Genomic DNA, 25,765 nt, shown 5'->3' with positions numbered 1-25,765 from the left:
ATGCTCGAATGCATGAGACGGACACGTACGCAAATGCAATGCACATGATGAAATGATATGAGATGCACGACAACAATAACCACACATGGAGACAAAAACCCGAACCCGAGAAAATAAAATAACTTAAGGCCGGAAACGGCAAGAGTTGGATTACATATTGGGTAAATCACATCCGGGGTGTTACATATCATCTCATCCTGTTTAGTGTTTACAGTCATCATATTTTGAATTATGTCATTCTATCCGTGAATTATATCATTCTATCATGTTTCCATAGGCGCCATGTATGTGAATTATGGCATGCCAACCTATTTAATAAACACATTATATAGTTATATCATGTCATCCTGTTTACATGGTCATCATATTTTGAACTATGTCTTTCCATCTTTTTTAGTTAGCCATCATAATGTGAAATTGTGTCATGCTATTGAGGGAGTCCTGGACTAAGGGGTCCTCGGACGTCCGGCCTGTTATCCATGGGCCGGACTGATGGGCTATGAAGACATGAAGACCGAAGACTGTACCTGTGTCCGGATTGGACTCTCCTTGGCATGGAAGGAAATCTTGGCGACCGACTATGAAGATTCCTTCTTATGTAATCGACTCTATGTAAACCCTAGATCCCCCTGGTGTCTATATAAACCAGAGGGGTTAGTCTGGAAAGGACACATTCATTACCATAGTCATACATGTTAGACTCCTAGGGTTTAGCCATTACGATCTCGTGGTAGATCAACTCTTGTAACACCCATATTCATCAATATCAATCAAGCAGGACGTAGGGTATTACCTCCATAGAGAGGGCCCGAACCTGAGTAAACATTGTGTCCCCTGTCTCCTGTTACCATCGATCCTAGACGCATAGTTCGGGACCCCCTACCTGAGATCCGCCGGTTTTGACACCGACATTGGTGCTTTCATTGAGAGTTCCACTTTGCCGTCCACGAAAGGTTCGATGGCTCCTTCAATCATCTACAGCGACGCTGTCCAAGGAGAAACCTTCCTCCCTGGACAGATTTTCGTGTTCGGCGGCTTCGTACTGCGGGCCAACTCGCTTGGCCATCTGGAGCAGATCGATAGGCACGCCCCTGGCCACCATGTCAGGTTTGGAAGCTTGAACTACGTCGCGGATATCCGTGGAGACTTGATCTTCAATGGGTTTGAGACTGCAACGATCGGCCCCCTCGCTCCGATGAACATGACCTAAATCTGTCACTGGATCACATCCAGCGGATGGTCTCTGCTACTGCAACGGCCTTAGAATCGGAGCAAATCGTGCCATCCGAAGCCATAGAGTCCCCGACGTTGGAGCCGCACACGGACTCGGTACCCCGTGATATCTACGTCAATGGAACTCCAGACTCGTCTCCGGCTATGAGTTCCGAATCGGGTACGCCTGCGGACACCAAGCTGGATCGGTTCTCTATTTTCGAATTTAGCACCGCAGACATCTTCCAGCACTCGCCCTTGGGTGATGTGCTAAACTCTTTAAAGACCTTGTCCTTGTAGAAGGACTCATAGCCGAACTATGTTCGGTTTGAGCCAGAGGCTGATGATGGGAAATTTTGTTTCCCACCCGCCACCCACTTCATTGTCACTGTCGATGATTTAACCGACGTGCTCGATTACGGCTCCGAAGACATCGACGGTATTGTAACACCCCGGATGTAATTTACCTTATATGTATCCCAACTCTTGCCGTTTCCGGCACTAAGTTATTTCATTTCCTTGTTGTCGGGTTTTTGTCTCGGTGTGTTGTTGTCTTTGTCATGCATCTCATATCATGTCATCATGTGTATTGAATTTGCATACATGTTCGTCTCATGCATCCGGGCTTTTTCCCCGTTGTCCGTTTTGCATTCCGGCACTCCTATGCCCTCCGGTGGTCCATTCTACCTCTTTTCATGTGTGGGGGTTAAACATTTCTGAATTGGACCGAGACTTTCCGTGCGGCCTTGTTTTACTACCGGTAGACCGCCTGTCAAATTTCGTGCCATTTGGACTTCGTTTGATACTCCAACGGTTAACCGAGGGACCGAGAAGGCCTCGTGTGTGTTGCAGCCCAACACCCTTCCAATTTGGCCCAAGCCCCACCAAAAATCCCTCCATCATCTAGAGCGTTCGATCACGATCGTGTGGCCGAAAACCGCACCTCATTTGGAGCTCCCTAGCTCCCTCTACCTATAAAACTAGACCTCCCCCGAAAATCTCGGGTCTTTCCTACCCTAACCCTAGCCCCGCTCCTCTCTGCGCGGGCGGACACGTCCGCTGCCGCCGGACGCTTCATCGCCGCCCACTCCCATCGCGACACGTGTCGCCGCCGCCTCCACCAACCGCGCCGGCCCGGAGAGCCCGCGCGCGGCCCTCCCGGCCCGGCTCCCCCACGCCCTGATCCACTCCTCACTCTCCCGAGCCGGCGCCGCCCCCACCGGCCGCCGCCCTCGACGCCGACTGCCGCCGCGGCCTACCTCGCCGGCACCCGCGCCAGGGAGCGGAGCTCCTTGCTCCGCCAGCCGCGCCAACTCCGGCGCATCTCCAGCGACGTCCTCCGCCGCCTTCGCCTCCCCACGCCCCGACCTCTCCTTCCTCCGGCGAACCCCCCTACTCCGACGACGACGAGCTCGTATTCCGGTGATCCTCGGTTCGCGTGAAGCTACAGTGCCCGGATCCAGATCTGAAATATCTCGGTTGACTTTTCCCCCCCGAAACCCTAGATTTTTGCATAATTTGACATGCCATAACTTCCTCATCGTAGCTCCGATTCATGCGTGTAGCATATCAAAATGTTCGTCTCGACGAGTACATCGTTTCATCTCACTGCGTCATTTTCATTTGAGCTCATCTTGTTGCCCGAAATGCTGTTGGAAGAGGGCTATGTGAGGATAATTTCAGATCTGTTTCAGCAAATAGCCTTTTGTCATTTTTGCCATGTTTAGTGTGTGCATGCTATGATCCTAAGCCCTACATGTGTTTTGTTATACGCCATGCCATCTTTACAGGGGTGTATGCCATGTATTTTCGTGATATTTGTGGTGACTAGCACAAGCTTGCAAAGTAGCGTAATCATTGATGCTGATTTCAGGGACTTAGAATTTCACAAAGTCCTTGTCCTGATTTTGTTGTTATGCCATGTGTTTATGTTGTTTCCTAGTGATCCGTGCCTCTTTTGAGGATGATCAGTAATGATGTTTTGTTAAAATTGTGGTGCTCTATCCATCCATGCCTTTGTTTGCAATTATGGAGCAACCTAGCTTGAGTCAATCGAGCTCTACTTTTGCTATAAAATAATCCTGGCGGATTGTTGACATGTTTAGCGATTTTGCCGAGGACGTTGCTATTGATCTGTGCATGCTATGTTATTGTTCTTGCCATTTCTAGCTTCTATGCCATGTATTCTTGATGGGTGTATGCTTAGTTTGTCATGCCATGCTCTGTAGTGAGTGCATCGAGCTCGTAAACATGCCTACTCATTAACTGTTTTGCATGCTCCAGTTTTTCACCAAGTCTGAATCTGTTTATGTTTTTGCCATGTTCACATGCCTGCAATTGTATTTTCTAATCCCTTTTGGCTCAAGGTCACTAAGGGACTTTTGTTAAGTGCTTTGAGTAGCTTCATGCCATGCCTTTCTTTGCCATGTTAAGTTCCTATAGCATGTAGTTTTCATGCTCTAAAGTGTGCTTCCTGATGATAAATTCCAGACTTGTGTTAATTTCACCAAGTCTAAAACCTGTTATCATTTGCTCTTTTGCCATGCTTGTTTGAACCTGTTAATGGATGAATTAGCCGTATCTCAGTGTTCATCTTTTGTCAAGCTTCATGAGTGGATCCCTTCCATGTATTTTATTGTCATGTTTGAGTGCTGTAGCGTATTTATCTTGATGCATTTAGTTGGTCACTTGCTGATTATCGCAGACCGGTGCCATATTTGTTTTGCTTGCCATTTCCAAACCGTGCATCCGATTCCGGTGATCTTTATATCGATTTCGACCGAAATCACCTCAACTTTCCAGTGGAACTCTTGGATTTCTAAGTTGAGGCCAGGTTCAATCATTCCTTGTCAAATCTTGCATACGCATGACATATCGCATCCCGCATATCATACCATGTTTGCATCATATTGCTTGAGCATTGCACGTGGTTGATTGTGTTCCGTTTGCTTGTTGTTCTTGTGTGGGTAGAGCCAGCAGACAAGTTCATGAACGAGGAGCCCATTGAGTTCGCTTACGAGGATCAAGTCAACTCGGAGAATTTTGCAGGCAAGATGACCATACCCTCGAAATCACTTCTATCTTTGCTTGCTAGATGCTCGCTCTTTAGCTATGCCTATGCTACGATACCTACCACTTGCTTATCATGCCTCCCACATTGCCATGTCAAACCTCTAACCCACCATGTCCTAGCAAATCGTTGTTTGGCTATGTTACCGCTTTGCTCAGCCCCTCTTATAGCGTTGCTAGTTGCAGGTGAAGATTGGAGATCGTTCCTTGTTGGAACATTGTTTATTGTTGGGATATCACAATATTATCTTGTTTATCTTAATGCATATATATACTTGGTAAAGGGTGGAAGGCTCGGCCTTTTGCCTAGTGTTTTGTTCCACTCTTGCCGCCCTAGTTTCCGTCATATCGGTGTTATGTTCCCGGATTTTGCGTTCCTTACGCGGTTGGGTTATAATGGGAACCCCTTGACAGTTCGCCTTGAATAAAACTCCTCTAGCAATGCCCAACCTTGGTTTTACCATTTGCCACCTAGCCTCTTTTTCCCTTGGGTTTCCGGAGCCCGAGGGTCATCTTTATTTAAACCCCCCGGGCCAGTGCTCCTCTGAGTGTTGGTCCACCTCGTCAGCCGCCGGTGGCCACCAGGGGCAACTCTGGGCTGGCCTACCGGAAGTTTGGACAATCTGAGTGTGCCCTGAGAACGAGATATGTGCAACTCCTATCGGGATTTGTCGGCACATTCGGGCGGTGTTGCTGGACTTGTTTTACCATTGTCGAGGATGTCTTATAACCGGGATGCCGAGTCTGATCGGATTGTCTTGGGAGAAGGAATGTCCTTCGTTGACCGTGAGAGCATGTGATGGGCTAAGTTGGGACAGATGGGAATTTGTTAATGTCCGGTTGTAGATAACCTGAAACTTAACTTAATTTAAATGCACCAACCGCGTGTGTAACCGTGATGGTCTCTTCTCGGCGGAGTCCGGGAAGTGAACACGGTGTTGGAGTAATTCTTGATGTAGGTTGTTCTAGGATCACTTCTTGATCATAGTTATTCGTCCGTGCTTTGCCTTCTCTTCTCATTCTCTTTTGCGAATAGGTTAGCCACCATATATGCTAGTCGCTTGCTGCAGCTCCACATCATACCTTGTCTTACCTATAAGCTTAAATAGTCTTGATCGCGAGGGTGTGAGATTGCTGAGTCCCTGTGACTCACAGATTACTTCCAAAACCAGATGCAGGGACCGACGATACCGTTCCAGACGATGCGCTTGAGCTCAAGTGGGAGTTCGATGAAGACTCTCGTCGTTACTATGTTTCTTTCCCAGATGATCAGTAGTGGTGCCCAGTTGGGGCGATCGGGGACTTTGTCGCATGTGGGGGTTGATCTTTATTTTGGTACCATAGTCGGACCATGAGTGTATTTGATGATTGTAATGTTATTCATGTATTCGTGTGATGTGGCGAGTGTAAGCCAACTATGTATCTTTTCCCCTTTTATTTATTTACATGGGTTGTTGTGAAGATTACCTTACTTGCGACATTGCTTTCAATGCGATTATGCCTCTAAGTCGTGCTTCGATACGTAGGAGATATAGCCGCATCGAGGGCGTTACAGGTATGGATGATGATGCCGACATGGAGCAAGGCCAAGACCCGCCGTTCACTGAACGTTGGACGGCCACCTCTTCGTACGATGTGTACATGGTCGACACACCTAAAGAAGATAGTGACGATGACAAAGGGGATCTAGTCGCGGATAATCCTTCTGAGACACAGTCCAAGCGCCGGCGCCCCAAACACCGCTCCAAGCTTCGTCGCTCAAAAAATGACAACATTGGCACCGGAGAAAATGGTACACCAGGCGACGCCGAAACCAATAAAGACCCTATTGGAGCCGCATCCGAACAGGAGGAACAAGACAACGAGCAAGATGACCCTGATAAACAGCCCACGCCCGATGACTCGGATAATGATAGTTATCGTCCAGTCTCCGAAGATGAGGAGAGCCTCGACAGCAAGGATTTCATCGTGCCTGAGGCACCCCTAGAGCAGGAACGCTTCAAGCCCAGCTAATAGCTACCGCCAGAAGCCTGAAAAAGAAACAACAACAGCTCTAGCCTGATCAAGACTTGCTCATTGACAGGTGGACTGATGTCCTGGCAGCTGAAGAATACGGCCTCGAGCGCCAAGTCAAGAGTTACCCAAAGCACAGACTGCTACCTCAGTTCGATGAGGAGGCACCAAATCCCATACCTCCCCCACGCAATGCGGACCGACCACCACACGATCGGGATAGTGCGGCAGACCGACCACCCCGCAGTCGGGATAAAGAGGCAACTCAGGCCGAACAACAGCCCGCCCCACCACCTCGCAGAAAACAGGGGCAGAACAGCTCGGGACCATACATACGACCTTCGGCAGGAGCTGGACAGCAGAGCAGGACACACCAGATCAATCTATGGATCGCGAGGACGCTTCCCGACTCAGGATGACGGCTATCTATTCGGGCGTGACAAACCTAGTCACACCCGGGACGATAACCGCAGACGCACTCCATCAGAGGTGCGCCGTGCTGCGGCTCGATATAGAGGCGCCGCACACCCTCTCTGCTTCACAGATGAGGTGATGGATCATGAATTCCCCGAGGGGTTCAAGCCCGTCAATATCGAATCATACGACGGAACAACTAACCCTGCAGTGTTGGTCGAAGATTTTATTCTCCACATCCACATGGCCCGAGGAGTTGACCTCCATGCTATAAAATACCTCCCACTAAAGCTCAAAGGACCAGCTTGCCACTGGCTGAACAGCCTGCCTGAAAACTCCATCGGCAGCTGAAAGGATCGAGAAGAGGTGTCTAGAGGGGGGGTGATTAGACACTAAGTACCAAAGGTTGCAGTTTTTAATTTCTTTAAGTTGAAGTGGAGTTTTAGCACATGTTTAACAAACACAATACATATCAAGCAAGCATGCAAAGAGTGTATGAGCAGCGGAAAGTAAAGCATGCAACTTGCAAGAATGTAAGGGGAAGGGTTTGGAGAATTCAAACACAATTGGAGACACGGATGTTTTTGTCATGGTTCCGATAGGTGGTGCTATTGTACATCCACGTTGATGGAGACTTCAACCCACGAAGGGTAACGGTTGCGCGAGTCCACGGAGGGCTCCACCCACGAAAGGTCCTTGAAGAAGCGACCTTGTCTATCCCATCATGGCCATCGCCCACGAAGGACTTGCCTCACTAGCGGTAGATCTTCATGAAGTAGGCGATCTCCTTTCCCTTACAAACTCCTTGGTTCAACTCCACTATCTTGCCGGAGGCTCCCAAGTGACACCTAGACAATCTAGGAGACACCACTCTCCAAGAAGTAACAAATGGTGTGTTGATGATGAACTCCTTGCTCTTGTGCTTCAAATGATTGTCTCCCCAACACTCAACTCTCTCTCACATGATATGGATTTGGTGGAAAGAAGATTTGAGTGGAAAGCAACTTGGGGAAGGCTATAGATCAAGATTCATATGATGGGAATGGAATATCTTGGCCTCAACACATGAGTAGGTGGTTCTCTCTCAGAAAATGTGTATTGGAAGTGCAGGTATGTTCTGATGGTTCTCTCCACGAATGAAGAGTGGGTGGAGGGGTATATATAGCCTCCACACAAAAACTAACCGTTACACACAATTTACCAATCTCGGTGAGACCGAATTGAGAAACTCGGTCGGACCGATTTAGCAAACCTAGTGACCGTTAGGATTTTCGGTGGGACTGAGATGCAACTCGGTAGGACCGATATGGTTAGGGTGAGGGCATAACGTAATCTCGGTGAGACCGATTACACAAACTCGGTGGGACCGATTTTGGTAATAAGCTAACCAGAGAGTTGGTCAGGCAAACTTGGTGAGACCGATTACACACACTCAGTGGGACCGATTTTGGTAATAAGCTAACCAAAAAGTTTGCATTGTAATCTAGGTAGTACCTATTGCTCAATATCGGTGGGACCGATTTTGGTAATGGACATACACAGAGAGATTACAATCCCATCTCGGTGAGACCAAGATCCCTATCGGTGAAACCGATTTGCCTAGGGTTTGTGGCAGTGGCTATGACATCTGAACTCGGTGGCGCCGGATTTAAAGAATCGGTGGGGCTGAGTTTGACTTTTGGTTTAGGTCATATGTGGATGTGGGAAGGTAGTTGAGGGTTTTGGAGCATATCACTAAGCAGTATGAAGCAAGAACCTCATCAAGCAACACCTCATCCCCTCTTAATAGTATTGGCTTTTCCTATAGACTCAATGTGATCTTGGATTACTAAAATAGAAAATGTAGAGTCTTGATCTTGAAGCTTGAGCTAATCCTTTGTCCTTAGCATCTTGAAGGGGTTCCACATCCTTTAGTCCATGCCACTTAATTTGTTGAACTTGTCTGAAACATACTAGGTAAAAGTATTAGTCCAACAAGTGATATGTTGTCATTAATTATCAAAATCACCCAGGGAGCACTTGTGCTTTCAATCTCCCCCTTTTTGGTAATTGATGGCAACATACATCAACGCTTTAGATAAAGATATAGATAATAGCAAGTAAAGCTTTGGAAAGACATGTAACAAGCATAGCCCCCCCCCTACATGTATGAAATCATGTGAATATGGAATATAGAAGCATGTGAGAGCATAACCATGATAGAGTAGCAATGTGTTACATGTATCTTGGCTATATGAATCAGGGCAAAAGACATGAATATGGGAAATGTACCTTCATGCCCATGAGTCCTTCTTGCAAATAGTATGTACATCAGCAAGAATTTCTCATACACATGACTATGATGCATATACTTACCTTGTGATCTTGAGTTGGCTAGGGTGGGATGAGCCTGCGTAAACAAGGTTAGATAACGTAGATGCACCCACTAGCTAGAGCAAACAAAAGAAACCACAAGAATACCAAGACTGGGATGACATGTAGAGTGAGTACAGAGTACCACGATAGATATTGACATGTCCCCAAAGAGAAAGATATGCAATGAATTTAATAAATTTCTTTCCCTTGGATGTCTTGCTCCCCCTGAATCTAGCATGGGATACTGGGAGAAGATAGGGAACAGAAAAATAGAGCTCAAAGAAACAAATGAACATAGCTAATGCAAATAAGCACATATGAACATGTCTTTCCCCCAAGAAGACATGTGGCATCTCTCCTCTTGAACATCAAGCATCCGGGATCCTTGAAGATTACTCTTTCCTGGAATATTCCCCCCCCCCTAGAGATATGATTAAGCTTTGATGTGATCTCTCTCTCCCCCTTTGACATTAATTTCCAAGACGGGTCTTCTGGAATTTGTTGTGAATGGGTTCGGTCCTTGAATCACAGTACAAAGCATTAAAGGTAAATGTGATGCTTGCAGAGGACAAGATTCATTGAGTGGATCTGGATCAAGAATAAAGCAGGAATAAATGGCAGAATGTTTTTCCTGTAGTGAAATCGGTGTCACCGAGTTGTATGCTTCGGTTGCTCCGAAAATCTTCGTCTAGACCGGAGACATGAAACCGGTCGAACCGAGTTCATCACAGAGAAAAAAAACTTGTCACCTTAGCTCACTGGACAAATAAGATCTCACAAAGATATGCAATGAATTGGATGCAGAAAATGCAGAACAAAAAGTAAAGAAAAGAAACTAAAAGATCTAGATGAAGTTTTTTTGAAAGGGAAACAAATATGCATGAGACAAGTGCAAGAACACAGAAAAGAACACAAGAGAACTTCATCTAGAGTTGGGCGGTGACAGTCACCTATGTTAGAGTATATTGACTTAGGAGTCAAGTGAGATCACTTGATCATATGTGGTACTCATCGTTTAAGCTCAAAATGGGGATTACCATTTTTCGTTTAAGTATCTTGATGTATTCACATCTTGTCGAGTTGCTTTGACTCATGACTTGGAGTAAAGCTACTCTAAGATGGAATAACATACCTTGGGTGGCGGTGTTGATCTTGATCATGTAGTTGAACTTGTGTGGGTTGCTCAAGGTTGATGTAGCCCATCAAGAGTTGGAAGCACCCTTTGGATTTTGAGTTCATCTACCTACATGGGTTAGTTTTCGCAAGGAAGAGCACTTGTGTATCCACCATGACAATCATGAAGCTCAACATAGAATTTGTCAAAGGATATGTTTGAAAGGTTTCGTGCTTCCTTGTCATCAACCACCATTGTGTAGAGACTTGGTTATGTAGAGATTTCTCAAGATGTGAGTGAGTTGCAATCTCATAGAATTAGATTCATCCAAGTACCTACAAGGGTTACATAACATGCAAGATGCAAATTTTCAAGACATAAGATAATCATCATAGGAGAAATATCAAGTGATTAGTCGTAAGCTCAAGTCTTGCATGTATCCAATGGAGTTCCTACTCCAAGTTTGAAGCATCAATGATGTTCAATTCACCTCTTACCCTGCAAACACTTTCTCATCAAGTGGTTTAGTGAATATATTCGCTAATTGCTTATCGGTGCGAACATGCTTAAGGTTTATGTCACCCTTAGCAACGTGATCTTGAATGAAATGATGGCAAACTTCAACATGCTTAGTTCGAGAGTGTTGCAAGGGATTGTGAGCAATCTTGATAGCACTTTCATTGTCACAAAGTAATGGAACATGTTTCACATATATCCCATAATCTTTAAGAGTTTGGGTCATCCAGAGTAATTGAGCACAACATGAACCAGCGATAATGTATTCCGCTTGGGCGGTGGATAAGGATACCGAGTTTTGTTTCTTAGAAGACCAAGACACAAGATATCTACCAAGGAATTGACAAGTACCCGAAGTGGACTTTCTATCAACCTTGTCACCGGCATAGTCCGAGTCGGAGTAGCCAACAAGATCAAAGGAAGCCCCCTTTGGATACCAAATGCCAAAATTTGGTGCATGTATTAAGTATCTCACTATCCTCTTCACGGCCTTAAGATGACATTCCTTAGGAGCAGCTTGATATCGTGCACACATGCACACACTTAGCATGATATCGGGACGTGAAGCACATAGATATAATAATGAACCAATCATAGAGCGGTAAACTTTTTGATCAACCGGTTCACCATCTTTGGTCAAATCAAGATGTCCACTAGTAGGCATGGGTGTAGTCATACCTTTGCATTCTTGCATATTGAACTTCTTGAATAAGTCCTTGGTGTACTTCATTTGAGAGACAAAGGTGCCTTCCTTGGTTTGCTTGATTTGCAAACCAAGAAAGAATTTGAGTTCACTCATCATAGACATCTCAAACTTCTCCGACATTAGCTTCCCAAACTTTTCACTAAAATGAGGGTTAGTTGATCCAAATATAATATCATCGACATAAATTTGGCATACAAATAGTTCTCCATTAACCCTTTTAGTAAAAATAGTAGAATCTATTTTTCCAATTTCAAAGCCTTTTTCAATAAGGAACTTGGTCAAGCATTTATACCATGCTCTAGGAGTTTGTTTAAGACCATAAAGGGCTTTGTGAAGTTTGTAGACATGATTAGGTTTCTTAGGATTGACAAAGCCGGGAGGTTTATTAACACCTCAATTTCACCATTTAGAAAAGCACTTTTAATGTCCATTTGGTACAAAGTGATATCATGGTGATTAGCATAAGCAGGTAAGATGCGAATGGACTCAAGTCTAGCAACGGGAGCATATGTCTTACCATAGTCCATACCTTCGACTTGTGTGTAGCCTTGGGCGACGAGACGTGCTTTGTTGCGAACCACTTGTCCATCTTCATCTTGCTTGTTGCGAAACACCCATTTGGTACCGATGATGTTGTGGTTGTTGTCGGGCTTCTCGACCAATGTCCACACTTGATATCTCTCAAAGTTGTGTAGCTCTTCATGCATAGCGTTTATCCAGTACGGATCCTCCAATGCTTCTTCAACCTTCATAGGTTCAATGCTAGAGATGAGTGAGTAATGTTCACAAAAGTTAGCCAAACGAGTTTTAGAGCGAGTGATTCTCCCGGTTTGGATATCATTGTAGATTTGCTCCACGGGATGATCTTTAGCAATTCTCGCTCGAACTCGTGAAAGCTTTTGCTTGGGTCTTGGTTGAACATCTTCTTCATCTTGTTCTTCTTCTTGGCCTTCTTCATTGTTAGCGTTGTCGTTCTCTTGTCGTGGTGGAGAAGGAGGTTGTTGACGTTCATCTTGGTGCACTTCCTCGTTTTCTTCATCTTGGTGTGTCCCACTCGTGGATGCTTCTGTATCAACTCTTGGTTCACCTTGTCGTGAGGTAGAAGCTTCCACTTGGACGGACGAGGTACTCTCCTTTATCTCCGTTGGACGAATATTACCAATGGACAAGTCTTGGATTGCTTTCGAGGGATCTTTGTCTCCTACATCAATTGGCAATTTCTCTACTTGCGAGCCGTTAGATTCATCAAACTTCACATCTACCGTTTCTTCAACCTTTCAAGTGAAATTGTTGTAGACACGGTATGTGTGAGAGTTTGAGCCATAACCAAGTAGGAAACCTTCATGAGACTTAGGAGCAAATTTAGAACGACGATGCTTATCAAGAATGTAGCACTTTGAGCCGAATACTCGAAAGTATCCAACTTGGGGTTTGTTACCAGTGAGGAGCTCGTATGCCATCTTGCCGAGTAGCTTGTGAAGATACAAGCGATTTGTTGCATGACAAGCTATCTCAACCTCTTCCGCCCAAAAGTGTTTTGGCGTCTTGTACTCATCAAGCATCGTTCTTGCCATCTCGATAAGAGTCCGGTTCTTCCTCTCAACGACTCCATTTTGTTGAGGTGTGTACGTAGCCGAGAACTCATGTGTAATCCCTTCTTCGTCAAGAAAGGTGTCCACATTTGCGTTCTTGAACCCCGTTCCGTTGTCGCTCCGAACCTTCTTGATCTTCACGTCAAATTGATTTTGGGCCTTCCTAGCAAAGTTTTTGAAGATCTTTTGGACCTGTGATTTGTCATCAAGAAAGAATACCCACATAAATCTTGAAAAATCCTCAACTATGACTAGACCAAATGAGTTACCACCGAGACTCTTGTAGGCATTTGGACCAAAGAGATCCATGTGAACTAGCTTGAGTGGTCTTCTTGTGGTCATAATGTTCTTAGCGCGATGACTTCCTCCAACTTGTTTCCCTGCTTGACAAGCACTACAAAGTTTATCCTTGTCAAATATGACATCGTTAACGCCAAGAATATGATTTCCTTTAATGAGTTTGTCAAGGTTTCGCATGCCCACATGGCCTAGCCTTCTATGCCACAACCAGCCTTTAGAAGATTTAGCAATTAAGCAAGTTCTAGGTTGAGCCTTTTTAGTGAAATCAACAATGTAAAGATCTTCTCTACGTATACCGGTAAAGACCATTTTATGATTATCTCTATGAAACACTTGGCAGTCTACTTCAGTAAATAGGACATTGAAACCGAAATCAGCAAGTCTAGATACTGAAAGTAAGTTGTAGCCAAGAGATTCAACGAGCATGACATTTTGTATGGAGCTATCATGTGAGATGGCCACCTTACCAAGGCCAACCACCTTACCCTTTGAATTATCACCAAAAGTGACATACTTTCGAGGGCCGTCGTTTCCAGCAAGCTCACAGAACATGTCTTTATCTCCGGTCATATGATCAGTACATCCACTATCAAGGACCCATTCCTTTCCTCCAGCCATGTAGCCGCGAAGATTTGCCATAAGACCAAAGTGTCTCATCACATCATCGAGATCATAGTCACTATCATCATCCTCATCATAGTATCCATTTTCAACATCATTTTGTGATTGATCAATTCCTAGAGAGGGTAATTCATTAGACAAATGATCATTTCTATAGTTATCTTTATGAATTCTAATAGCTCTGGAAATGATATTGCTAATGATTCCAACATCTCCTTTGGCACTCGTAAGATTAGTAAGCTCAAATAAGCAGTCACCAAATTTGGGATCATTGGAACTCATCTTAATCAAGGCAATAGACTAATGGAGGATTTCATCTAGATATTTCAAGGAATAATTTGGAAAGAGTTCCTCAAGAAATTTCCATATGGTGTAGGCACACTTAAGAGTAGGCAAACATTGAATCAAGTTTCTAGGCAAGGCTCTAGTGATAAGATTAACAGTTCTAAGATTGCGAATCATGTCAATTGACTCATCAAGGGTAGGATGCATGGGATCAACATGAGTTGCACAAGGTCTAGCAATATACTTGCTCAAATGATATTCATTGAAAATCTCAAGCATTTCATTTTTCCAATCATGAAAATATTCTCCATCAAGAATAGGCACTCTACGTCTAAGACTCCCCAAAGTAGACTCATCCATCTTCCTCCAATGGTGTTTAAACCAAGGCAATGGAGACCAAAGCTCTGATACCAATTGAAAGGATCGAGAAGAGGTGTCTAGAGGGGGGGTGATTAGACACTAAGTACCAAAAGTTGCAGTTTTTAATTTCTTTAAGTTGAAGTGGAGTTTTGGCACAAGTTTAACAAACACAATATATATCAAGGAAGCATGCAAAGAGTGTATGAGCAGCGGAAAGTAAAGCATGCAACTTGCAAGAATGTAAGGGGAAGGGTTTGGAGAATTCAAACGCAATTGGAGACACGGATGTTTTTGTCGTGGTTCCGATAGGTGGTGCTATCGTACATCCACGTTGATGGAGACTTCAACCCACGAAGGGTAACGGTTGCGCGAGTCCACGGAGGGCTTCACCCACGAAGGGTCCTCGAAGAAGCGACCTTGTCTATCCCATCATGGCCATCGCCCACGAAGGACTTGCCTCACTAGCAGTAGATCTTCACGAAGTAGGCGATCTCCTTGCCCTTACAAACTCCTTGGTTCAACTCCACAATCTTGTCGGAGGCTCCCAAGTGACACCTAGCCAATCTAGGAGACACCACTCTCCCAAGAAGTAACAAATGGTTTGTTGATGATGAACTCCTTTCTCTTGTGCTTCAAATGATAGTCTCCCCAACACTCAACTCTCTCTCACAGGATATGGATTTGGTGGAAAGAAGATTTGAGTGGAAAGCAACTTGGGGAAGGCAAGAGATCAAGATTCATATGGTGGGAATGGAATATCTTGGCCTCAACACATGAGTAGGTGGTTCTCTCTCAGAAAATGTGTATTGGAAGTGCAAGTATGTTCTGATGGTTCTCTCCACGAATGAAGAGTGGGTGGAGGGGTATATATAGCCTCCACACAAAAACTAACTGTTACACACAATTTACCAATCTCGGTGAGACCGAATTGAGAAACTCGGTCGGACCGATTTAGCAAACCTAGTGACCGTTTGGATTTTCGGTGGGACGGAGATGCAACTCGGTAGGACCGATATGGTTAGGGTTAGGGCATAACGTAATCTCGGTGAGACCGATTACACAAACTCGGTGGGACCAATTTTGGTAATAAGCTAACCAGAGAGTTGGTCAGGAAAACTTGGTGAGACCGATTACACAAACTCGGTGGGACCGATTTTGGTAATAAGCTAACCAGAAAGTTTGCATTGTAATCTCGGTAGTACCGATTGCTCAATCTCGGTGGGACCGATTTTGGTAATGGACATACACAGAGAGATTACAATCCCATCTCGGTGAGACCGAGATCCTTATTGGTGAAACCGATTTGCCTAGGGTTTGTGGCAATGGCTATGACATCTGAACTTGGTGGCGCCGGATTTAAAGAATCGGTGGGGCTGAGTTTGACTTTTGGTTTAGGTCATATGTGGATGTGGGAAGGTAGTTGAGGGTTTTGGAGCATATCACTAAGCAGTATGAAGCAAGAACCTCATCAAGCAACACCTCATCCCCTCTTGATAGTATTGGCTTTTCCTATGGACTCAATGTGATCTTGGATCACTAAAATAGAAAATGTAGAGTCTTGATCTTGAAGCTTGAGCTAATCCTTTGTCCTTAGCATCTTGAAGGGGTTCCACATCCTTTAGTCCATGCCACTTAATTTGTTGAACTTGTCTGAAACATACTAGGTAAAAGTATTAGTCCAACAAGAGATATGTTGTCATTAATTATCAAAATCACCCAGGGAGCACTTGTGCTTTCAGCAGCTGGGAGGACTTGGAAGAAGCCTTCCTCGACAACTTCCAAGGTACATATGTCCGGCCACCCAATGCCGATGACCTAAGCCACATAGTTCAACAACCCGGAGAATCAACCAGAATATTCTGGACTAGGTTCCTAACCAAAAAGAACCAGATCGTTTACTGTCCGGATGTCGAAGCCCTAGCGGCCTTTAAACATAGGATCTGTGACGAATGGCTAACTTGCCACCTCGGCCAAGAAAAGCCAAGATCCATGGCAGCCCTCACGGCACTTATGACCCACTTTTGCATGGGAGAACATAGTTGGCTAGCTCGCAGTACAAACGCATCCAACGAAGGAGGCCCCTCCGAGGCCAAAAATAGCACCAACAAGCTCCAGCGCAACCGACACAAACGCCGAAGCAATGGCGATAACACCGATGAAACCACAGTTCACGCCGGATTCAGCAACTCCAAATCCGGCCAACGAAAGAAGCCCTGTAAAAGGAACGGCGGAGGACTATCCAGCTTGGACCGCATACTCGATCGTCCTTGCCAGATACATGGCACCCCAGCCAAACTGGCCAACCATACTAACCGAGATTGTCGAGTCCTTAAGCAAGCCAATCAGGTAAATAGCAGAAACAAGGAAGGGGAATCGCAGAGCGAGGACGAAGACGAGGAGCTTCGGCAGCCGAACACTAGGGGCAGAAGAAATTCCCGCCTCAAGTCAAAACGGTGAACATGGTATACGCTACACACAACCCCAAAAGGGAGCGCAAACGCGCACTTAGGGACGTTTACGCGGTAGAGCCAGTCGCCCCAAAGTTCAACCCATGGTCGTCATTCCCGATCACCTTCGATCATAGTGATCATCCAACTAGCATCCGTCATGGCGGTTCTGCCGCATTGGTACTGGACCCAATCATCGACGGATTTCACATGACAAGAGTCCTAATGGACGGTGGTAGCAGCCTCAACCTGCTTTATCAGGATACAGTACACAAAATGGGCATTAATCCCTCACGAATCAAGCCCATGATAACTACCTTTAAAGCAGTTATACCAGGCGTAGAAGCCCGTTGTATGGGCTCGATCACGCTGGAGGTGGTCTTGGGTTCCCCGGATAACTTCCGAAGCGAAGAGCTAATCTTCGATATCGTCCCCTTCCGCAGCGGCTACCACACACTGCTCGAACGAACCGCGTTCGCTAAATTCAACGCGGTGCCGCATTATGCTTATATCAAGCTCAAGATGCCCGGTCCACGCAGGGTCATTACAGTAAATGGAAACACGGAACGTTCCCTCCACATAGAGGAACATACCGCAGCCCTAGCAGCAGAAGTACAGAGCGGCCTTCTCAAGCGGCACCATAATCCGGCTGCCGAACCCCTGGACATCATCAAGAAGGTCCGGACTACACTACAAAAGGGCAGCTCGGTTCATCAAGAGCTGAATTAGTTAATTTGGCTTCGTCCCAGCCCCGAGGAGGAAAAGGGCATCCGTGCTGCGCCTACATAATTACGCACTCAAAACCTCATGGGTACTGACGAAGGCATAACTCGCTCGCGATCCACAGTGCGGCTTGACCGACCCTGGGATTCGCACGCCTTTATTTTTCCTTTTTATTATCACGGGCCTTTTCTCTTTTCCAGGTCTATATGGACGACCTGCTTGCATAACACACCAAGGAGGCAAGAAGCTCTGGCGTACAAGGGAATCCCCAGGTGGTCTCTACTAACGATTGCCATACTTGTTTTACATGCCCGCACGTAGCTCGCCCTTGGTCGCGACATGTTAAAAAGCTTTACTTGCTTATCACATTACTCGCACAAAGTACGCCTCGACGTACCAATTACACCACAATGGTGAATAAATGGTGGCGTCAGCTTTTTACTTAATTTTTCCTGTTTCCTCATCTTTGTGCATATTACTTATTACACGCGTACACTATGGTACGTATCACCGCGCCAGGGGCTTCATTACTCCCCGTTCTACGGCAATAAAAGTCCGAACACTTTTTCAGTATAGTTCGGCACCCCGAACTTATAGCATTATATGCATCGGCTCTGAATCATTTCTTTGGTCAATAGTTGGGTTGCTCGGCTCCTGTGCTTACTACCTTATGTTCCAGTATATCGGTTAGGGTAGTAAAGGGAGAACTACTGCGATTGTGTCCCGGTTCTTCCGGACGAGCACCTCAGTAGAGAAAGCCGAAAACTGACTGTCATGATGTGGCGAGAGCCGGTCAGCTGTTCGAGAGGTTCTAAATCGTTAGAGATTTTTTCCGCTTCATGCGAAGAATCGTTTCCTCTGATTAGGCGTGTATAACTCCCCTAGTTCAGCCTTCCGAATACCAGGGGCTTTGCCAGCCTTTTCAATTGTCAAACTCCTAGGGCTAAGTGAGGGCAGTAAAGGCCGCATAGTCTGATTGCCTTGTTCATTGCGCTAAACACCTCCTTTAAGGACCAGAATGTGGAGTAAAGAGTGTTTAGATTTATCCCGAACACCCCCGTACTATCTACATGGGGGCAGAAGCCGACGACTGGTCAACCCTCAGATTTCATAAATGGCCGCACAGGAGGTAAAATGTAAATCACAAGCATTATAATACATAACATCATTGTTCCATATTACAGGACAGGATAATACAAATGTTCTCATGGGAAAATGATATCCTTCGAACATAGTTCCGCCACAAGGCGGGACCCCTCCAGGACGCCATCAAAATAGAGCTCGGGTCGACGATGCTCCTTGCCCTCCGGCGGCCCCTCGGTCATCAACTTTTTGGCATCCAGCTTTGCCCAATGCGTCTTGACGCGGGCAAAGGCCATACGCGCACCTTCAATGCAGACCGACCGCTTCACGGTTTTGAGCAACGGACAGGCATTTACAAGCCTCTTAACAAGTCCGAAATGGCTGCTAGGTACAGGCTCGGCAGGCCACAGCCGGACTATCAGGTCCTTCATGGCTAGCTCCGCCGACTTGTGCAGCTTGACCAACTGCTTCAGCTGGTCGATGAAGGGCAACAGATGTTCGGGTCCAAGATACTGGGACCAGAATAGCTTCTCCGTAGACATCCTTCTTCAGCTCTGTAATGCTCGGCAGCATCCGATATACTACGCGGCAGATCCGCAAACGCCCCAGGAAAACCCGAATGCGGATAAGTACATGGAACGTTTCTTTTACGTACTTGCTTTGCATGGTGAAATAATTACCCACCGCAATCTCCTTGGCCGCCTGAATTTCCTGGAGGGTGTTCTGGGCTTCGGCTCGTGCATCCTGTGCACTCTGGCGGGCCTTCACCAGTTCGGACTCTTGCGCCTTACAATCGTGCTCCAAGGACTCAAATCTCTTGATCGCGTCTTGGAGCTGTTGCTGCGCCTCGCTGACCTGTGCCTCGTGCTTCTCGCGCGTGGCATGTTCCTTGGCCGCTTTGTCCTCGGCCTTGGCCAATGCCTTCTTGAGGGCTACCACCTCAGTCGTAGCCCCTAGTAAAGGTCATGACAACTCAGTCCGGATGGACTATTCATTTTTTCTTTAAAAGGTACCAGGAGGTCAGCACATACCTTGGCTATCCTCTAGCTGCTTCTTTACGAGGCCGAGCTCTTCCTCGGCCTGCTCTAGTTTCCGCTTCAGTCCGGAGACCTCTGAAGCATGAGCGGTGGCAGCCTGTAGAGACACCTGCTTATTCACAAAGACAACTTGCGATATTTATTTTTTTGATCCTCTGTTCGGCTTTTTCTTTCCGAAGACCAAACAGAGCATCAGGGGCTACTGTCTATACTATGATATTCTTCCTACAAATGCATTACTTACCTCAAAGCCTGATAGAAGGCTAGTGCATGCTTCGGTCAGTCCGCTTTTCATGAACTGGACCTTCTCTATTACTGTGCCCATAAGGGCCCGGTGTGCATCCACAATAGAGGCGCCTCGTAGCACCTCCAGCAGGTTATCCGGTGCCTCTAGTTGGATAGAGGTTACCGGTGGAACAGGCACATCCCCTCCTTTCGGGGCATGCCGTTCGTTGGACTCCGGAGCCTTATAGGTCTCCGGAATGGTATCCGGCTCAGGTCCGAAGGGAACCCGGCCCCCGTCGCCAGTCCCCACAGGGGCTTTTTTCTCCATGCATCCGGCAATTGAGGAATCATCCCGGGGCTCCACTCCGAGGATCTTCGGAAGCCCCCCCAGTCGGGGAAGGACTTTTGAGACACCACCTCATCATCACCCTTGGGAGAGACGGAATGAGCAGGTGGCGGAGACATGCTAGCCATCTCCTTTGAGTCTAGCGATCCCTCTGACGAGGATCACGGGGAGCCATCACGTGCTGGACTGCAATAACAAGGTTTAAGGTGTATCAACATTACAAACTGGGAAGGCTAGACGTTTTTGGATATCTGGTACTTACGAGGCGGCCGGAGGCTTGGTCCGGCAAGGTCGCTCTGGACTGCTGTCAACATCCCACATGGAGTTGTCCGCGTGGGAACCCCTAACCCTGTTAGGCGCTTTCGCCTCTGGATCTACGGAGGCCGCTCTCTTCTTCCTCCCACTTCAGGTGGGGAGTCGCTTTGTTCTTCCTCTTCGTCATCGTTGTCGGCGGACGAAGAAGAAGTCTCATCTTCGGACATCACGTCCGAAGCGCCTTTTCGGCGAAGGCCCTTCTTGGCCCCTTTGGCCGCTTTCTTGGCCGTCTTCTCTGGCACCTCATAAGGTCCTGGAAAAAGCATTTTCGTTAATAACGGGAATCCTTGGTCTTCGGGCAGCGGAGCCTGACCGTTAATCCCCTCCGCTATCTTGACCTAGGCCTGAAAACGCGGGTAGGAAAGCTTAGGCTTTTCTCAAAATATGCTAGTAAAGGGTACGCCTTGAAAACATTAAAAGAACTCACCGGGTTAGCCTGGCATTTTAAGCTAAGCCCGCGATCTTCGTTCGTGCGCGGTGGCGTCTCGCCGGCCTTGAAGAGCACCTTCCAGATTTCTTCGTGCGTCGTGCCGAAGAGCTCTAGTAGTGTCTGGTGCTTGGCCGGATCGTACTCCCACAGATAGCAAGTCCGGCGTTGGCATGGAAGGGCCCGACGAATGAGCATGACCTGGACCACGTTGACGAGTTTGATCTTCCTATCCATTATGTTCTAGACACACGTCTGGAGCCCAGTCAGCTCGTCCGAGGGACCCCAGGTCAGGCCCCTCTCTTGCCAGGAGGGGAGCCGCATCGGGAATCCATATCTGAATTCGGGGGCCGCCACCCAGTTGCCGTCGCGTGGCTCGGTGATATAGAACCACCCCGATTGCCACCCTTTAACCATCTCCGTGAACGAGCCTTCGGGCCAAGTAACGTTGGGCATCTTGCCCACCATGGCGCCTCCGCACTCTGCTTGTTGGCCGCTCACCACCTTCGGCTTCACATTGAAGGTCTTCAGCCATAGGCCGAAATGAGGCGGGATGCGAAGAAAGGCCTCGCACACGACAATGAATGTCGTGATGTTGAGGATGAAGTTGGGGGCTAGGACATGGAAGTCTAACCCGTAGTAAAACATCAGTCCACGGACGAAGGCTTGGGGAGGGAAGCCCAGCCCGCAGACGAAGTGTGTGAGAAACACAACCCTATTGTGGGGCTCTGGGGTAGGGACGATATGTCCCTTATCCGGGAGTCAGTGAGCGATCTCCTTGGCAAGATATCCGGCCTCCCGAAGCGCCTTGATATCCTTCTTCCTGACGGAGGAGGCCATCGACTTACCCCCAGCTCCAGATCCGGACATTTTTTGTAGTGCTTTCTCGGTTGAGGGAAAAGCTAAAAGCTTGGGTGCTGGAGCTCAGGGACGGAAGGACTAAGGAGGAGCTGAGGTGTCGGTGAAGGAAAGGGAATCCTTATCCCCTTATAAACGCCGCGAATATCAAGCGTCTCTCCACTCGCCTTAAACTCACCTATTCCCAAGGGCCGTGCTAACGGCATGGTTGGGCCACCCACACCCGTATTGATGAGAATCCCGTAATAAGGGGGCACGATCTCTGCTTCGACAAAACGTGCCAAATGGCAACCACGTCTCGAAACGTGGGGCGGCAGACGAAAAATGGTCCGAAATTATGACCGGACAGACGTAATGTCATGTTCTAAAGCCTGTCAGCGGATTAGACTCATGTGAAAATATATATTCTCTCTACGCTTATGTATGGTGTATGACAGGTCCGGATACTATCATCGCATCCGAAGACTATCTTGAAGTTCGGATAAAAGGGAACCCGCCTCGCAATGCCGAAAACAATCTGCGCGCCGAACTCCTCGTCATTGAAGCCAAGTTCATGGGCTACTGAGGGAGTCCTGGACTAAGGGGTCCTCGGACATCCGGCCTGTTATCCATGGGCCGGACTGATTGGCTGTGAAGACATGAAGACCGGAGACTATACCTGTGTCCGGATTGGACTCTCCTTGGCGTGGAAGGCAAGCTTGGCGACCGACTATGAAGATTCCTTCTTATGTAACCGACTCTATGTAAACTCTAGATCCCCCAGTGTCTATATAAACCAGAGGGGTTAGTCCGAAAAGGACACATTCATTACCATAGTCATACAGGTTAGACTCCTAGGGTTTAGCCATTACGATCTCATGGTAGATCAACTCTTGTAACACCCATATTCATCAATATGAATCAAGAAGGACGTAGGGTATTACCTCCATAGATAGGGCCTGAACCTGGGTAAACATTGTGTCCCCTGTCTCCTGTTACCATCGATCCTAGACGCACAGTTCGGGACCCCTACCCGAGATCCGCCGGTTTTTACACCGACAGCTATCCTGTTTAGTTAGCCATCATATATGTGAAATTTTGTCATGCTATCCTGTTTGGTTAGACAACATAAATGTGAATTATTTCATGCCCTCTTTTATTCCCGTTATCTATTGCACCTGTCTATCATACAATGTCTGTACATTCAATTACTTTTCTTGTTTATCAGCCATTTGAATTGGAGAGGGTGATGGCAGTATCTAAGGGAGTAACAACGCAATCTTCAGAAAAGATAGTGCTACCAGTTGATGCAAATAGAACCATGGTTGTACTTGCCCAAGAACCAGCCCCACCACACAGAACCCAGACTCTCGCAGATTGTACCCATACCTAGTTGAATAGAGAACCAGCTACACCCCTTCTAACACCAACCCCAACAGATAGTAACCCAGTTCTAGTTGACACAACACCATCTCCACCACAGAGCACCCAAACACGAGCAGTTAGTAAGGGAACTGCAATGCCCAAAGCATGAGGACCACCACTCCAAATCCCAACTCAACGCTTAAAGGGGAAGAAGAATTGTTCTCAGGTCAGGTTCTATAGCTATGGTTCATACTCCTTTGCTCTTGCATCATTGTATTTACTCATACCAACTATTTTCAAATTTGAAGGATGGAATTGAAACTCCAATGGCGCAACAGGTATGTTTTAAACATGTTTCTTTAACTGGTTTGCTGTTGTAACTTGCTCTATGTTGATTTCAGTTTCAATTGAATAAACAGTTATGTTCTCATGTCATGCACATTAGAAGTGTTGTTATTGCTCTATAGTTTCCCACACTTATATTCGGTCTATTCTTCTTTGTCTTGAACAAATATTATTTGAACTGTATCTCTATCTTGATTTGGCAACAAAAACTAGAATGATATAGACCATAAAGTGACCATGGTACATAGATATATGTTTGTTTCATGTTGTTATCCTGTCCACTTTACTACTGAACTGATTTACCAAAATGAGTTTCATATACAACATGGTAAACCCATGATGTGTCTTCTTGTTTCTCTTTTAGAATGCGGACAAAATATTGGAGAACAATACCCTGTCATGCAATGGTAAAGGAAGTAATGCAGATAAGGTTCAAGATAGTGAGACATCCCTGTTGGTCTCCAATAAAGCTGATAAAAACTATCTTGACGACAGTGAGAGAACCCAAAGTCCTGTCTTGATGTAGTGTTTGAGTTACTGGCCACTACTGCTGGCACAAGCTCTTCGAACTCGCTGCCTGAATCAATTCGTCTTCTGGAGTCTCAACTTCAAGTTCAAAGAAATCAATCAGATGTGCTGCGACAGGAAGCTGAAGGACTGAGGAAGTCCCTGCAGAATTCAGATGCATATTTTCTGGTGCAACAGCAAGCGCTGGAGGATTTAAGCGCCAAACAAGAGAAAGTTAATAAGCTTGCTAAGCATCTTTCCAGCATTATAGGTACCCAGGATATTGTTTCTTGAGATCTTGTGAAGTGGTTTCCGTTCTGATTTTGTTTTGCTGCAGCGTTTATTTGCACTAGTCGCCAACTTTGACAACCAGTGTATATGATATGCAGCTTTGTTTCCTATATTTGCACTGGTGGCGAACTTTGATTCCCAGTGGATGTAATATGTGTAATAGCCGTGATAGCCTAGTGTAAGTTGCTTGCTTATTTATTTCCTTGTTGTCTTGTTTATTTGTTTGCTCGTAGTCAGTGCAGTTCTTTTTCCACGGTTTACTAGTGGCCGCAATAACCTATTTTTTAAAACTAGTCCACAAAAACCATGGGCTACATATTTATTGTAGTTACCATGGGCCTCCTACGGGCCATAGAAATAATGGGCCTTCTAAGGGCCATAGAAACAATGGGCCTTCTACGGGCCGTAGCATCAATGGGCCTTCTACGGGCTATAGCATCAATTGTCCTTCTACGGGTCGTATGATCGATCGACCAAACTTGGGCCAATAACAGAACGCATTATGGGCCATAAACGGGCTAGATTTGGAATTATCCGTTCATGGGCTGACCATAACGGGCCGTCGTTAATCCGCCATATTTGATGATGCTAAGAAAACGGCCCAACGGATTAACGGGCCACAAATGGGTCGATTTTAACCACAACCTGAATTTGGCCCACAAGCAGAAAAGGCCACTAACAGGTTGTAAGTAACCGAATGCTGGAAATAAGCCGAAGAATAAATGGGCCTTGAGAAGGCCAAAAGATAACACGGGTCGGAAACGGCCCAATGGAATAACGGGCCGTTAATGGGTATAAAGTGGTACACTGTTCATTGCGGGTGTGACGCCCCCGATTTAATCGTACACTAATCATACACGCAAACGTGTACGATCAAGATCAGGGACTCATGGGAAGATATCACAACACAACTCTACAAATAAAATAAGTCATACAAGCATCATATTACAAGCCAGGGGCCTCGAGGGCTCGAATACAAGAGCTCGATCATAGACGAGTCAGCGGAAGCAACAATATCTGAGTACAGACATAAGTTAAACAAGTTTGCCTTAAGAAGGCTAGCACAAACTGGGATACAGATCGAAAGAGGCGCAGGCCTCCTGCCTGGGATCCTCCTAACTACTCCTGGTCGTCGTCAGCGGGCAGCACGTAGTAGTAGGCACCTCCGGTGTAGTAGGAGTCGTCGTCGAAGGTGGCGTCTGGCTCCTGGGCTCCAACATCTGGTTGCGACAACCAGGTAGAAGGGATAGGGGGAAAAGA

This window comes from Triticum urartu, chromosome 6, assembly GCF_003073215.2.
Source record: "Triticum urartu cultivar G1812 chromosome 6, Tu2.1, whole genome shotgun sequence".
Classification (NCBI taxonomy): domain Eukaryota; kingdom Viridiplantae; phylum Streptophyta; class Magnoliopsida; order Poales; family Poaceae; genus Triticum; species Triticum urartu.
Note: the sequence above shows the minus strand (reverse complement) of the source record.